At 40.2% G+C, this 14,845-nt stretch overlaps 1 protein-coding gene and 1 pseudogene across 8 annotated transcripts in view; both read left to right on the top strand.

Moving 5' to 3' along the window:
• Positions 1 to 14,845, top strand: part of Lpp (LIM domain containing preferred translocation partner in lipoma) — a 599,229-nt gene that overhangs the window by 135,067 nt on the left and 449,317 nt on the right. The window lies entirely within an intron of this gene.
• Morf4l1-ps1 (mortality factor 4 like 1, pseudogene 1) lies at positions 898 to 6,056 on the top strand (annotated as a pseudogene). The gene has a single exon (NR_038091.1). The product of NR_038091.1 is annotated as a mortality factor 4 like 1, pseudogene 1 (transcript).

Here is a 14,845-nt window from a genome sequence, read left to right on the forward strand (position 1 = left end):
TCAGGAAATTAGCTACCGAGCATAGATTTCTTGCCAAACCTTGGGTTAGGTGTGGTATTTTACTTAATTTTCACAGTAGCTTGTAGCCGTGTAACTTTAGCTTACTGTTCACACCTGTAGCAACTGAGGTGCCATGAGAATAAAGAACTTCCCAATTGGCAAAGCTATTAAGCAGCTACCGAGGCCTTCAGCTGATACCTTGCTCATGCTCGTTCTGGTACAAATTAGGTTGTCTAGAGCTGGACTCCGTGTTGACGCTCTCCCTTCCCTGTTTCCGCTGCCCTCATGGGTATCTTATTGACCACTCTTTCTTAAAAGAAAACAAAAGTTGATTTTAGTAAGCAACACAGAATATAGAATAAACTAAGAACAAACCTGTAGAAAAATTTCCCTTCTTCCCCCTTTCTTTCACAAGAACGACAAATCCTTGTCAGTTCCTAAACACCCATCCAGGGATGAATAGGACTCTCTGCACACACACATGATCCAACCCTGATGCCCATGGAACCCGTGCATCCTGTACCATGCTTAAAGTCTCTACAAAGGGTTGTAGCAAACATTGTGTTGCCCCTTGTATTCTTGTCGTTATGCATCGATTGTATATGTCATTTGTGTATCAGTTGCTAATATGTGGTGCCCTGTTTTACATTGAAGTTCTGTTTATCAGTGAATTTGAGCATGATTTTGCATGGCTGTACTGTACATACATGACTTTCTCTTGTTGCCAGTTGCCCTTTGATTCACTTTTAATTGGGTCATTGAGGGGTTGCTTTGGGTTTATTGTAATGAAAATTTGGGGGCTATGTCTGTGTCTCAGCCGCAGAACATGGCTTGCTTAGCATGCCAGAAACTGGGCGAGAGCCATGCACTGTAAGATGTGATGTCAAAATCTACCAACTAGGAGTTGGGTGGGGTAGAGAGTAGGGGGCGGTAGTCGGGGGTGGTGGGAGAAGGAGGAGGCGGCGAATCACTTATAAATGGCGCCCAAGCAGGACCCTAAGCCGAAATTCCAGGAGGGCGAGCGAGTGCTGTGCTTTCATGGGCCTCTTCTCTATGAAGCAAAGTGTGTAAAGGTTGCCATAAAGGACAAACAAGTGAAATACTTCATCCATTACAGTGGCTGGAATAAAAATTGGGATGAATGGGTGCCAGAAAGCAGAGTACTCAAATACGTGGACACCAATTTGCAGAAACAGCGAGAACTTCAAAAGGCCAATCAGGAACAATATGCAGAGGGCAAGATGAGAGGGGCTGCTCCGGGGAAGAAGACATCCGGCCTGCAACAGAAAAATGTCGAAGTGAAAACAAAAAAGAACAAGCAGAAAACACCTGGAAATGGAGATGGTGGCAGTACCAGTGAGACACCTCAGCCTCCTAGGAAGAAGAGAGCCCGGGTAGATCCTACCGTTGAAAATGAAGAAACCTTCATGAACAGAGTTGAAGTTAAAGTGAAGATCCCTGAAGAGCTGAAACCCTGGCTTGTGGATGACTGGGATTTGATCACCAGACAGAAGCAGCTTTTTTATCTTCCTGCCAAGAAGAATGTGGATTCCATTTTGGAGGATTATGCAAATTATAAGAAGTCTCGAGGAAATACAGATAATAAAGAGTATGCTGTTAATGAGGTGGTGGCAGGCATAAAGGAGTACTTCAATGTCATGTTGGGCACTCAGCTCCTCTACAAGTTTGAGAGACCACAGTACGCTGAAATCCTCGCCGACCACCCGGATGCGCCCATGTCCCAGGTGTACGGAGCGCCACATTTGCTGAGATTATTTGTGCGAATTGGAGCGATGTTGGCCTACACGCCTCTAGATGAGAAAAGCCTTGCTTTATTACTGAACTATCTACATGATTTTCTCAAGTACCTGGCGAAGAATTCTGCAACCTTGTTCAGTGCCAGTGATTATGAAGTGGCCCCTCCTGAGTACCATCGGAAAGCCGTGTGAGGGCGTGCTCGCCCTCTCTCCCTCGTGCTTGGATCTCTGTAAACAGTTTGGTTCTTAGTCCTTCTCTTGTACAAATGATGTACTTTGAAGACCGTTAGTGTATAACAGAGTTGTTTGTTTCCTCTTTGATTTTAAACAGAGAAAATAAAAGGAGTAACTGCTCCTTTTTTCTTCCTTTTTTCATTTCAAAGTTTCTACCAGTGTATCAGTGACGGACAACAGAGAGACATGCTGTAGAGTGTTTGCCTAGTTGACAAAGCTGCTTTTGAATGCTGGTGGTTCTGTTCCTTTGACACTACGCACTTTTATAATATGTGTTAATGCTCTATGACAAATGCTCTGATTCCTAGTGCCAAAGGTTCACTTCAGTGTATATAACTGAACACTCATCCATCTGTGCTCTTTTTTTTTTTTTTAATGGTGCTTAAAGAGCCCATCCTTTGCAAGTCATCCATGTCATTCCTTAGGCATCTTATCTTTGCTCAACTGTTAAAGAATGGTGGCTTGTTTTCATGGGTTTTGTATTTGTGTCTAATGCACGCTTTAACATGATAGACGCAATGCATCGTGTAGCTGCAGTTTTATGGAAAAGTCAATCTTGTAGGAGTTGTTTTTCAGATCTTCAATAAATTTTTTCTTTAAATTTCAAAAAAAAAAAAAAAAAAAAAATCTACCAACTAGCTAATAAACCATAACTCCTTTAGCTGTAGAGTACGTGTAACACTCCACTAAAAAAATGTTTGCAGTATTACTCGCAAATTTCCAAAAACCAGACTTTTGGAGGCCATTTAAGAAATATCTTTTGTCCTTTTTAATTATTAAACATTTCCCCCGTATTTCTTTCTTTTTATTTTGGTCTCCTATTTATTTTCTTCTTTTCTTCCTTCTCCCTGTCTGACCACTGAAATTGTATTTTAGTAAAGATTTAAGATAGACAGCTCTGTTGATATTTCCTTTTATAGGTAAATTTCCAAGCAGTGAGTGTCAAGGAATCCGTGAATCCACTTTCTCTACATTGATTGAAGAGCCACTTTGGGGGCTGGAGGGAAGACTCAGTTGTTAAGACACTTACTGTTCTTGCAGAAGCCTGGGGGTTCCATTCCCAGCACCTGGTAGGTGGCTTACAAGCGCTGGTCACTCCAGCTTCGGGGGATTCAGTGTTCTCTTCTGGCCTCAAGACCACCTGAACCTGTGAGCAGGCACACAGACATGCTCATAAATAATCTCACAATGTTCTTTACAAACAGAAGCCATGTTTTCTTCATATTTATTCTTCAATTTGTAAATATTTATGATTTTTTATTTTTAATTTGAATTAATTAATTTTTACTGTCTGTGAGTGTTTTGGTAGAATGCATCTCTATGCTCCATGTATCATATATATTATGTTTAAAATATGCATACTTATTTTGACAGGCCAGAAGAGGGTGTCTGACCTCCTGGAAGTGGAGTTAGAGACTTGAGTCACTGTGTGAGTGCTGGGAATTGATCCAGTCCTCTGGGATTGTAGCCAGGGCTCTAACTACTGAGCCATTCCTCTAGATCTGAGTAGTCCCTCTTTTAATGCTTGGATGCGTGCCTGACAGTTTCAATCTTTTGGCCCAGCCACCTGTGTCACCTCTGCACCACATGGTCACAGATGGATAATATACTATCGTATCTGATGGGGTCACATCATTCACTTTAGTTATTTTTCCAGGAATTTTTTTTTCTTTCAGTCCTTGCTTATTTTTCCATGAACTTTAGAATAAACTTGTCTAGCTCTAAAAATAATTCTCTCCTGATATTTTTGTGGGAATTGCTTTCCACTTACTCTGAAACCAAGTAAACTGTGCGTTGTAATATGTGAGTTATTTCTCTGTTTTTAAAACCTTTTTGTGATGCTAAGATTGTACCCAGTGTCACATGATTGCTAGGCCAGTGTTTTACAGCTGGGCACTGTCCCCATGAAATCTGGCATGTTCTTAGGAGCATGTACATATTTCTTCACATAGACCTTGAGTATTTCCTGTATGTTTACCTTTCTAGGAATTTCTGCCTGCTATAATTAAAATGATGCAATCTACTATTTAATTGTATGTATGTATGTATGTATGTATGTATGTATGTATGTGTTAAGCTGTGAATTCTGTATATTGAGTTTCTTCCAAGTCATTTTATCAAATTTTTACTTTACTTGAGTATTTTAAGGTGATCTCTTTATGTTGGGGCTATCACATCATCTGCCCCAAACTCTTAATTTACCTTTCTCTCTGTACCTTTAGAATGCTGCAGGTTGGCTCTAGTCCTGTTGCTGTCTCTAGAAGAATATGCTTACTGCCTGCCTTAAGAGTGAGAGTAAACATCCTGTTACACTTGACTTCAGTGGACATGTTATTAATTGTGGTGGTGGCTTCTGGCATATATAGCATGTAAAAAACATGCACACTTATTTTGAGAGTTTTTATTTTAAAACTGAAGCTGATCTGAAATGCCTATCTAAATCTTTTTTAGATTTTTTTCATGTAAAAATGGAAATCATACATTTCAAAAAATGGCTATTTTTTTATTCTGTACATTTGCTGTGATATATAAATAAAACTTCAAATATGATATGCTTATATTTAGTCAGAAATTTTGTGCATGTGCACAGGCGTGTGTGTGTTTTTATGTGTATCTAGAGTCTGGGAGTTAGTAATTTTTAAGTGATTTTTGTATTAATTTTTACGTCAGATTGCTTGGAAGTTCTGTGAATAGTATGTGTTTATTAACATTTTTGAGTTTTAACATCCGTGTAATGCTTAAAATAGTGTAAGTTGATGAAGGTTTTTTCCCTGTTTTTAAGACTAATTTTAATATATTCATACATACTACTTATTCTTCAAAAATGTTATAGAATTCCCTTTGAAGCTACCTCACCTTGGTGTGTGTATATGTGTGTATGTATAGGTTTATTCTCCTTAGAAGTTTAATATCTCATTTATGATCAATTGACTTGGTATGTGTGTTTTCTGTGACCCTCTTGTTAGCTTTTAGGAAACCCATCTATTCCAAGTTTATTATGTAGACTTTTTACTTGAGGCTGTTTTGTGCCTCCTCGGTCTTCGCTTATTTTCATCTTACACTGTTGTGGTTTATATCTTTTTGTTTTATTTATCTGCTTCCCCTTTTGATTGATGTAGCCAAAATTAATTATTTATTTAAAAAAATCAAATTTTGTCTTTCCTTTGGTTTTCCCTTGTTTTTATTGGCTTAGATACCTATGTTCCTTTTTACATCTTAGTAACTCCTGTTTTGCCTGGTTTCATTTTGTATTTTTTTTTTTTTTATTGTCTGGATTTGATTCTCAATTCATATATTTTATACCTGAATAAAATTCAGGTACTCTGGTTGTGTATGTTGTGCTGTGTGTGTACTTGTTAGTGTGTGTGTGTGTGTGTGTGTGTGTGTGTGTGTGTGTCTATGTGTCTGTGTGTACATCGGGAGAACAGAGGCAGGCATAATACCACCTTAGTTTTTGAGAAAAGCTCTCTCGGCAAATTTGGGTCCACTCATTAGGTGAGGCTGGCTGGCTGGTGACCTTCAGGCATCAGACTGTCTTAGAACACCCTGGCTAGTGCTGGGCTTATGGAAACTATGTCCTACTTAGAATCTGGTGACCTGACACTAGGTTCTCATGATTGACACTTTACCAGTGAAATAATTTCTCCAGCCCTATTTATGGTTTTAAGTTAATATTAATACAGTGTAAAATTTCCTCTGAGCTCTTCTTTAGAGAGGTTAAATACACTAGTAATTGTTTATTATTTTGTGTTTTCTGTGTGGTTACTTGGCTGTGGAGAGTTCAGTGGTATACAGATTCCAGGGAACACAGTGCAGGACCTTGTCTGCTTGACTTATGCCTACCACAGTGCTTGTCATATTTTTTAGATACCTTCATTTATTGAAGTGCTAAAGTATTTTTGGAGTTTTTTAGGTTAGCTAGATGGTTCAGTGGGTAAAGATTCTTGCTGAAAAATTCTTGTAACATGAGTTTGATTCCCAGAATGCACAGAAAGAAAGGACAGAAGTGACTCCACAGAGTTGTCCTATGACCTCCATGTGGGTGACATGGCACAAGCGCACACCTGAAGCACACACAAAAGCAAAGAGGAAACTTACAAGTTTATATTTGAAGTCTCTGGATATTGGTCATTGGGAGTGACTAGAAGTCAGCATGCACCCCGCAACCCCCCCCAAACCTCCCCTATGCATGTCTTCTCCCAGAAACACAACAAGAAGAAATATTTTCCATAGAAATAAATACTCAAGGCATAGTTAGAAATGGGGCTGATAATACTCTTGTATTGCATGTGTGTTTCCTTCCTCTCTCAGGTACTCTCTAGGTACTGCTAATGTGGGGGCAGAAGGTAATGTTAGGTATGCTTTGTATCACACCTTCAGAGCATATTAATGGATTTATTTTTAAATTCTACTAATATAATTTCTCCTATGTCAAATATACCTGGATAATCATTCTAAAAGATTAACCCATGAGGGAAAAGCTCTTCAGTAGAATCAGGATGCTGCGATCTGGGAGGATGGCAGAGATTATAGATTAGGATGATTCTTGTAACCGTGGACACATTATATCTGGACACTTTATCCAAATCTTTCAGGGTCCCAAGTCCAGCACAGAAAATGATAGAGCTGACTTGCTCTAGGAGAGGAATTATGCAGGGCTGGGAGAGAACGGAACTTCAGCTGCTGACCAGTTTTCTTCCTGATCTTTGCCCATGATTCTTTCAAAAACCAGCTTTAGCTCAGAACTCAAGTTTCAGATGACAGTGAAAAGAAAATTGCAAAGAAAATAACTTATTGCAAGACACGGAGTGAGTTAGAGCTGTTGGAGAGACCTCGGTGCTGGAGATCCGCTTCCTGCTTCCTAAGGAGCCTACTGCACCTTGCCCTACTGTGCACTTTCACAGGCACATGGCATTCATTACGTCTTTTGGCACACCCAACAGTCTTTGCTAAGGCACAGGCTGCCTGCTTGCTGATTGCACAGGGGAATCTGTGATGTAGGTTCCTAGGTCTAAGAATTGCAGACTTCCATTCTAGTCTCCTGATGAAGATGCTAATCTGGGTGCCAATGGTGGTTCTTCTACAGGGACACCTGCCCACACAGCATGATTAGAAATTATAATGACGACAATGATGAGTCTTCCAGGACACCCACGTTTTTTTTTTTTTTCCCCAAGTTATTTCCACTAATCGTCTCTACCATAATCAGTTGGAGGAAATTTTCTTTTTCCTTCTCCTTTAATGTTTTCTCTCCCTTTCTAAGTCCATCCAAAACACTGTTGTAATTCTGATGTAGATTAAAGGTTTTTGACTACCATGATCAACATGTCAGTGATTGTACATCTCTCAGCATGTGCTGTGATGAGAGTATGCTGTACCACTAAAGAAAATATTTGGCATCAGGCTCCAGTAGTGCCAAATATGCCTGGTGAGATTTTGGTACAGGCCCCTTCCAGTCTCTGCAACTGTGCCTCCTCGTGTCCTAAATGGGCTTCCAGTCTTTTTTTGTACTCAATGTATTAGGAGTGTAAGAATCCAATGACGTCCTAAGTAAGGAATGCGTCATTAAGGCTACACCGTTAATGAAGAGGATGGTTATTAAAGCTATTTTTGCATTATTGCCAGCTTAGCCAATTAAGGTTATATTTAGTGGAGTACAGTCAAGGTGTGTAGGTGTGAGAACCAGGAGACCAATTGCTATATGAAACCAATCCTGAGGAGGGTCAGGGTAGAACCGAAGTTATAGGCACAGCACTGTTTTAAAGACCCTGTCATTGAACTGCCATCTTGAATTCAGAAAAACAAAAACAAAAACAAAAAAGCCACAGGAGCTGGTACTCCGGGAGAGATGCAGAACTCAGGAACGAAGAGTCTCCATGAAGAGGGACAAGGAGGGAGCAGCGCAGGTGGCTGGAGTTTGGATGTGTGTTAGTGGAATGAAGACTTGGAGGCAACCCGAGCAATTAGGCAATTAGAAAAACGACAGCACTGCCTTTGGACCCGTGTATCTGGAGTGTGGGAGGACAGGCAGACACACACAGGGTGGCTGTGGGGAAAACAGCATCCGCAGAAAAGATCCTTCTCCAAGAATGCTCTCCAGGCAGGGCAGAAGTTGGTTCCAGAATCTGCGGGGAGAGCCTGCTCATTGGTTCTTCCTACTGCCTGCTATTTGCACAGTGCTTGGCTCCCCATATGTGAATATATTTGGGGGGAGGGCTACCTTTTCCTTCAAAGTCTGATTACTCAAGGAAGTTCTGACTAGGGCTTCTAATGGGGAAGAGCTAGCAAGGAGAAATTATGGTTTTCTCTGCTCCTCTGGACTGTTTTGGGCTCCATGATATTTCTATGGCACTCACTCACTCTAAGAGACAACATTTTTCTAATGATAGGATTAAAAAGCCCATTTGGTGCATAGGTAGATATTTTAGTTATAGTTCAGTGGGATCTAAACAATAGACTGTTTTATTTATTGTAATACTTCAGCTTGTAAACTCAGCTATGATGGTATTAGCTTTTATTCTTCCTATCTACTGACATGCAGAATATAGTGAACTTTCAGTTTTTTCCTTTCTCTTCCTTTCTCTTTCTGTCTTTCTGCCTCTTTCTGTCTCTTTGCCTCTTTCTCTCTTTCTGCCTGTCCGTCTTTCTGCCTCTCTCTCTCTCTCTTCCATTCTTTCTCCCTCCCCTCCTTCCCCTCACCTCCTCTTGTCCTCCCTCCCTCCCTCCCTCCCTCCCTCCCTCCCTCCCTCCCTCCCTCCCTCCCTCCCTTCCTTCCTTCCTTCTGGTTGATTTCTATGAGTTAAGTAAATTGAATTTAAAAATAAAAATGTGAACTGTCATTGAAATTTTTGGAAGACAAATTCTCATAATTCATTCAAAAGGCTTTTTTACAAAGCAGGGCTACTAGTTTCCCAGCCTCTGCAGTGGGGACAAAAACAACTGGACATACAGAATATCAGCCAATCTGCCAATATGTTGCCTTAGTGTTTTTCTGTTGAGAGGTTCTTTTTAGTAAGACAGGACCATGGACTCTTTGAAACCTTCTTACAAGGCTTGGAAAGAAGGTTCTTTGTTTTCCAAGACAAACACTCACTGTTTAGCCTCGTCTTGCTTCAAACAAATCCTTCTGCCTCAGCATTCTGTGAGCTGGGCTTACAGGTGTGTATGTACCAGTAGGCCCAGCTGTGCAAAGATCATTATTTGATTGTTGCCAGCTCAAACAATTAAGTATTTTACTAATTAGTAGAAATGAGAATTTTACAATGATCAATTTTTCTGATGGTGATGGGGGCAATGTTGGCTTTTCACATCCATTTATTTATTTATTTCAAAAACTATTTAACTATCTACTTTCAGTGAATCATTGAAATGCTTTTAGTTTTTATGAGAAAAGCAAAGCCTAAGTTGACACTGTGTGATGCTCTATCCCCCCTGCTCTCTGCCTGAGGGCATTTTCACTGGTCTGGAGGTGGTTTGAGTGTGTTCCGCCACATTTCCCTGTTGGTGCTGATGAGTTGTAGACACAGAACAGTATGTACCTCCCTAGCTTTCTCTCATGTTACTAACTCACATGAGTAAGGTTTGCTTATTGGAGCTCAGAAATTGACATGGGGAAGCATGACTATTGTGACTACAAATTTTGTTCTTATTCACTAGTGCATTTTGTGCAATAGGATTCAATTAGGAATTTTCTTCTGTACTTTCTCCTCATGTCTTTAACTTAGTACAGACTTTTCCCATGTTTTATGACCTTTATACATGAAAAGTGCCTTGTTTCAAGGCCTGGCACATCATAGAATCTACTGATTATTGTTTGCTTAATGCTTTCTCATGATTAGATGAGTTGTCTATTTTTGAGTAAAAGATTTTTTTTTTTTATTGTTTCATGTCAGTGAGTCTATGGGTTCAATGAGACCTATGACTGGTGGTATTAACCTTAGGGGTGACCATGTTTGCTTTGTTTTATTTTATAGTAAAGTGAAAGACTCTTGTACTGTTAACATTTTGACACCTTTGCAAATTATGGGCTAGTGTTCATACTGACTCATAATGGAGAGCCAAGACTCAGAAGCACATGGCTTCCCAACATCAAAAGCACATGGCTTGCCAACCTTAATAGAGTATATGATTCATATCTAAAAAGCATGTTGAAGCTTTGTGCTTATGGCCTCAATCCTGAGCCCATTTGATGGATGAGATCAATTTTAGTCTTGAGTTTGTGTGCACCTACTTAGTAAATAACACAGGGACTGGAGTCTGGTAAAAAAAACAAAAAACAAAAAACAAAAAACAAAAAACAAAAAAAAAAGAGTCTCCAGTGGAAAGGCATATAGTAGAGAATATAAGAAGTAGTGAAAGGCATCTCTCTTTCACACTGACTTCTGCAACTATCAACTCCTTGGTATTTATGGCTTAATGGATGTCCACCATTCATCCCATGGAACAGGAAGACATGATGGAGGGTGATGGAGAGAATGCTGTTTGGACAAGGGCATAGAAATTTCTTTATTCAGGGTCCCCAGATAAAATGGATAAAAGAGGTTTTCACAATGCTTTAAGTATCTTTATGCATTGAGCCTTCATAATGTTGTTGAACTTTTCCTACTTGGTGCTGTTTTCCAAGGATGCACAGAGGCTTGGCAAGAAGAAAGAGTAGCGATTAGAGCTAGATCAATAACATGGTTTCAAGCCACAAAAGGCCTCAGGGTAAAAACCCAAGTCTCAAGCACGATGCTATCTGCATCTGTGGGTTGACTGCCTCTTCGTCTCTACCCCTTGGTCTTGTTTGCTTTCCTCATCTTTTCATGTGGCATGGAACAATTTTGTAACCATGACAATTTGCCATCACAATGCCTTGCAGGCTTTTGGTCCTAAGGTGTACAATGAGAGAAACTATGTCTGAATTGTGAGAACAATTATAAAATTTATCTCTTCATCTTCAACAGATGCTGTGCTCTGCTTGTAGGCTGGGACGGGGCAGGCAGTAGAGAGTTGGAGATGTGTTGTCCAGTGTAACAGCCACTGTTGCCATTGCTCTTCTCGAGTCCTTGAAACCTGGCTAGTGCTACGTGTTTAAAGGATGATATTTTGGATATATTTTTGAAGTAAAATTTTAACATTTTTAAAAGTTACTAGAGATTTCAAAATCATGGGTATGGCTTGTGCTCTGTGTCTGTTGAACAGTGTTTGGTCCGAGCCTGGGGAGAATTACAGAGAACAGGAAAGTGACCTGTGTTCTTATTCTGAGTTCTAATAATATTGGCATTGGAAGGGAAAGCTCCAACAGTCATAATTTTCATTAAAAATATTCTGATTTAGGAGAATTGGCTGCTTTCATATTATTGCTTGGACTGGAGAAGAATCTGGCATTTGGTATTTTCATAATTGAGAACATAACTTGCTGACTTAAAAAAAAATCACAACATTTTGTGCTTGGCCACAGGATCAGATTTTGGCTTTTTGAAAGAAGAGACTGAGACTTTTCTCTTGCTAATATCCTCGGCACTGCCCAGAAGTCCACACATGCATTCAAGGTATCCAGCTGGGTTGTTGATAAACTAAAATACTTTGAAAAGGAGAATATTTTGTGAAGCTACCCCATATTTGCTGGGAAAGAGAAGGTAACTCATTTTTCAAAAGACAGCTACCAAAAATAAAGAACATAGATGCAAGTGTTTCTTTACTTCTTGATTTAATTACTATTCTCATCAGGTGTCCCTGTCAACCCAGCTCCTGATAAAGAGTCTTTCAAAATACAGAGCCTCCCACCCCTCCGTGGGAAGGAGAAAGAAAAGGATGCTGCGTGCACATGTAAGCTCTCACCTCTGCTCAGACGTTCTATCTAAAGCCTCCAGTCTAGATTATCCTCGGTTCTCCCGTGTTGTGAGCCTTTCATGTACCTATCTGTCGGAGGATGTAGGGCAATAGTGGAAGAACCAGCTTCATCTCAGACGAAACCGATGTTTCGATGGCTGGCCTCGAACTCAGAAATCCACCTGTCTCTGCCTCCCAAGTGCTGGGATTAAAGGCGTGCGCCACCACCATCCGGCTGTTATTTTATTTTTATTATACTTTATAATGAGCCAAGTGTTCTCTGGATTAGAGATTCTCAACTTTTCATTATGTACCTCTTTATCATGTAGTGTGCAGCCTAGAACTTGGTGAGGGACCAAGTTTTCTGTAATATAATTTTTTGTCAGTGAATTCAAGAGTTGTGATTCAGCTAAGGGTACCCTGAAACCAGACACAGTGTGGTCTTGTTCAGAGGCCATCCCTCCAGGATCTACCTTAGCTGCCTGGCTCTATAAGTCTACTCATGCACAGCCTCACTTTCAGTAGTATCTGAAGCCTTGATTCTCCTGTAGAACAGAGTGGAAGATGCTGGCATTCCTGTGAGCTGCAATGCTCAGACCCTCGTTTGCTTCTAGGACCTGCTATTTGCTGTGTGTCGTGTCCCTACGGGCAAACTGCTCTTTGCCACTGAGCATTCGTTTCTTCCTCTGAGTTGGCCAGTATCTTTTTTCTTGCGAAAGTGTTGCCATTCCTTAAGTTGTAAAGGATATCTGTCTCATGCTGATACATGCAATCTATAAACACTAAATTAATAGATTTTTTTCACATATGTTTGATTTTGCTGGTCATAGGCCAATAACCCTCTTCTGTCCTCACTTTGGAGGGGGCGGGGAAGGGCACTGGAGTAGTTGTGTGGTAAAATCCACTTTAATTCTAGCTGTGTGAAAAGGAACACTGAAAATGTGGTAAGCAATTGCTTCTAAAAAGCTTGGACTAAAAGCACTTGATGGATCTGTGCTGGCTTCCTGGTAGACTCATCTCAGTACTGCCCGCATAGCACAATTAATAGTTATTACTTGAGAAGGAGCAAATAAAAGAGAGAGAGAGAGAGAGAGAGAGAGAGAGAGAGAGAGAGAGAGAGCATATCCTTTCATCTTCTTGAGATGTCTCCTTTGTCAGACCTATGGAGCCATACCTTTGAATCATCCTCAGAAAGCACAGCATGAGGGACGAGAGGGTAGATCTTGTGGCTCATTTTCCACCCACTTCCTATGCTGGGGACAAGCGTTTAAGCTCATCCTTCTTGTGTGCTGATATCTTGTCAATATCTCTTGCCATTCACCATGCATCTTCAAAAGTGAGGGTCCCTTTCTCATATCCTTGCAGCAAACACACCACTATGTATAAGCACAATTATTTCGTGGCCGAAAACGTTATGAAATTTGAAGTTAAGCTTGGGGCATGGAAGAGCCCGGTGCCAGTAGAAAGGATTCTTCATCAGCCTTGATGAGTCTCGAGAATGGATGGACTGTGCAATACTCAAGCCGTGTTCTAGGTATAAAGTGAATGCCAGCTTCCTCTAAAGCAGCTATTCTGCCTTCAGTCAGTCCCTCTCCTGCTGCTAGACTCTGCATAAGAATCCATCATCTCACATACAGTAAAAAAGAAGCCCTGCTTTGAAGCTTAGTGTCCCTAGCGAGCATGCCATTGGCCCCTAGGCAGAGTGCAAGATAGGCTCATGCCTTTTGTGTTCCCTGCATAAAGGAGTCCGACTGATACAGATGTGATTCCAAATGTTATGTAATGTCTGTGAGCATCAACCTGCCATTTGTTAAATAAAAGTGAATTTCTTATCAGATTAGAAGACAGTACATAAAACTGGCAGAAAATAAGCACTTAACAAATGACTGTTGTTTTTGTTATTATCTATAACCATAACCATTTCCCATGGCTCTAGACTTTTATCTAGATGAAATATTCATTGTGAAAGTCTCCTACCCTGGATAGAACCTATATACTTGTATAGTAATAAAATATCATTGAAGAACAGAACCTATATTTCTATAGTTTAGTAATTTTTGTTCACAGAATTCTTCCTTTAGCTCTGAACTGTTAATATATTTTGATTTTTCACCTCGTTTTTTTTAATAGTCTGCTTAAGACTACCGTAATCTAAATGCTTGTTCCTTAGTGCAATAACCAGATGATCAATGAACTCGGTCATTTCATTCTCATTGATAGATTGCTAATCTATATTTTTATCTTCCTCTTGTTTTAGACTGTCAGATCCTTCAGGGTAGGACCCCCGTCTGCTTACTACATCTATACCCTACCTTGTAGAAAATCCCCTACTGTAGTTACTTTCTCTTAGGAAGCTTTGATTAGAAAGCGGTTGGATCCAAGAGAATGCCACTTGAAAACAGCTCTACATGAAACAGAACCTCTGTCATCACTGATTCTAGGTATATCCCGAAGAAACAATCAACTTTTTTTCCTCTTTAGTTTAATAGGGGTGTTGAGGTCTGTTCTAGAACTTGCTTTTCTGCCTCTGGTTATAGATGAAGATCCGGGATTTACCTGGCTGATCTTGGTGGGATGTTCTTGAATGGTACTTGGCTGGGAACAAACACTTTCTATACCTCCAGTTGGATGTTTCGTGTGGCTAGAAATATCAGACCTTCTGACTTTTACGTTCGTTTTGCGCACATTGGTGATGTGCGTATAAGAACCTTTTATTACTATGGACTTAGCCAGCAGTAACCATGGTGAGTAGACCCATCACACAGCATTTTTTTCTGAGTCAGTTTAAAATGCTGACAATTAAATATACCGTACTCTTTTAAGCAATCCATCAGTCTCCCCTGTTGTCATGGTGACCGGAGTATATTTAGAAATGTGACAAGTACACTGAGTTCAATTGCACTTTTGCCAAAACATAGTTTTGCAGCTAAAATTGAATTTCCTGATTGAAGATCCAAGTGCTGTTAAGGGGGATGATCGTTTCCATACATTAGTCTACAAGTCTAATGTATCATCCTGTTAACTCAGCCCTTGAGGCCCCA

The sequence above is a fragment of the Mus musculus genome, chromosome 16, assembly GCF_000001635.26.
Source record: "Mus musculus strain C57BL/6J chromosome 16, GRCm38.p6 C57BL/6J".
Lineage (NCBI taxonomy): Eukaryota > Metazoa > Chordata > Mammalia > Rodentia > Muridae > Mus > Mus musculus.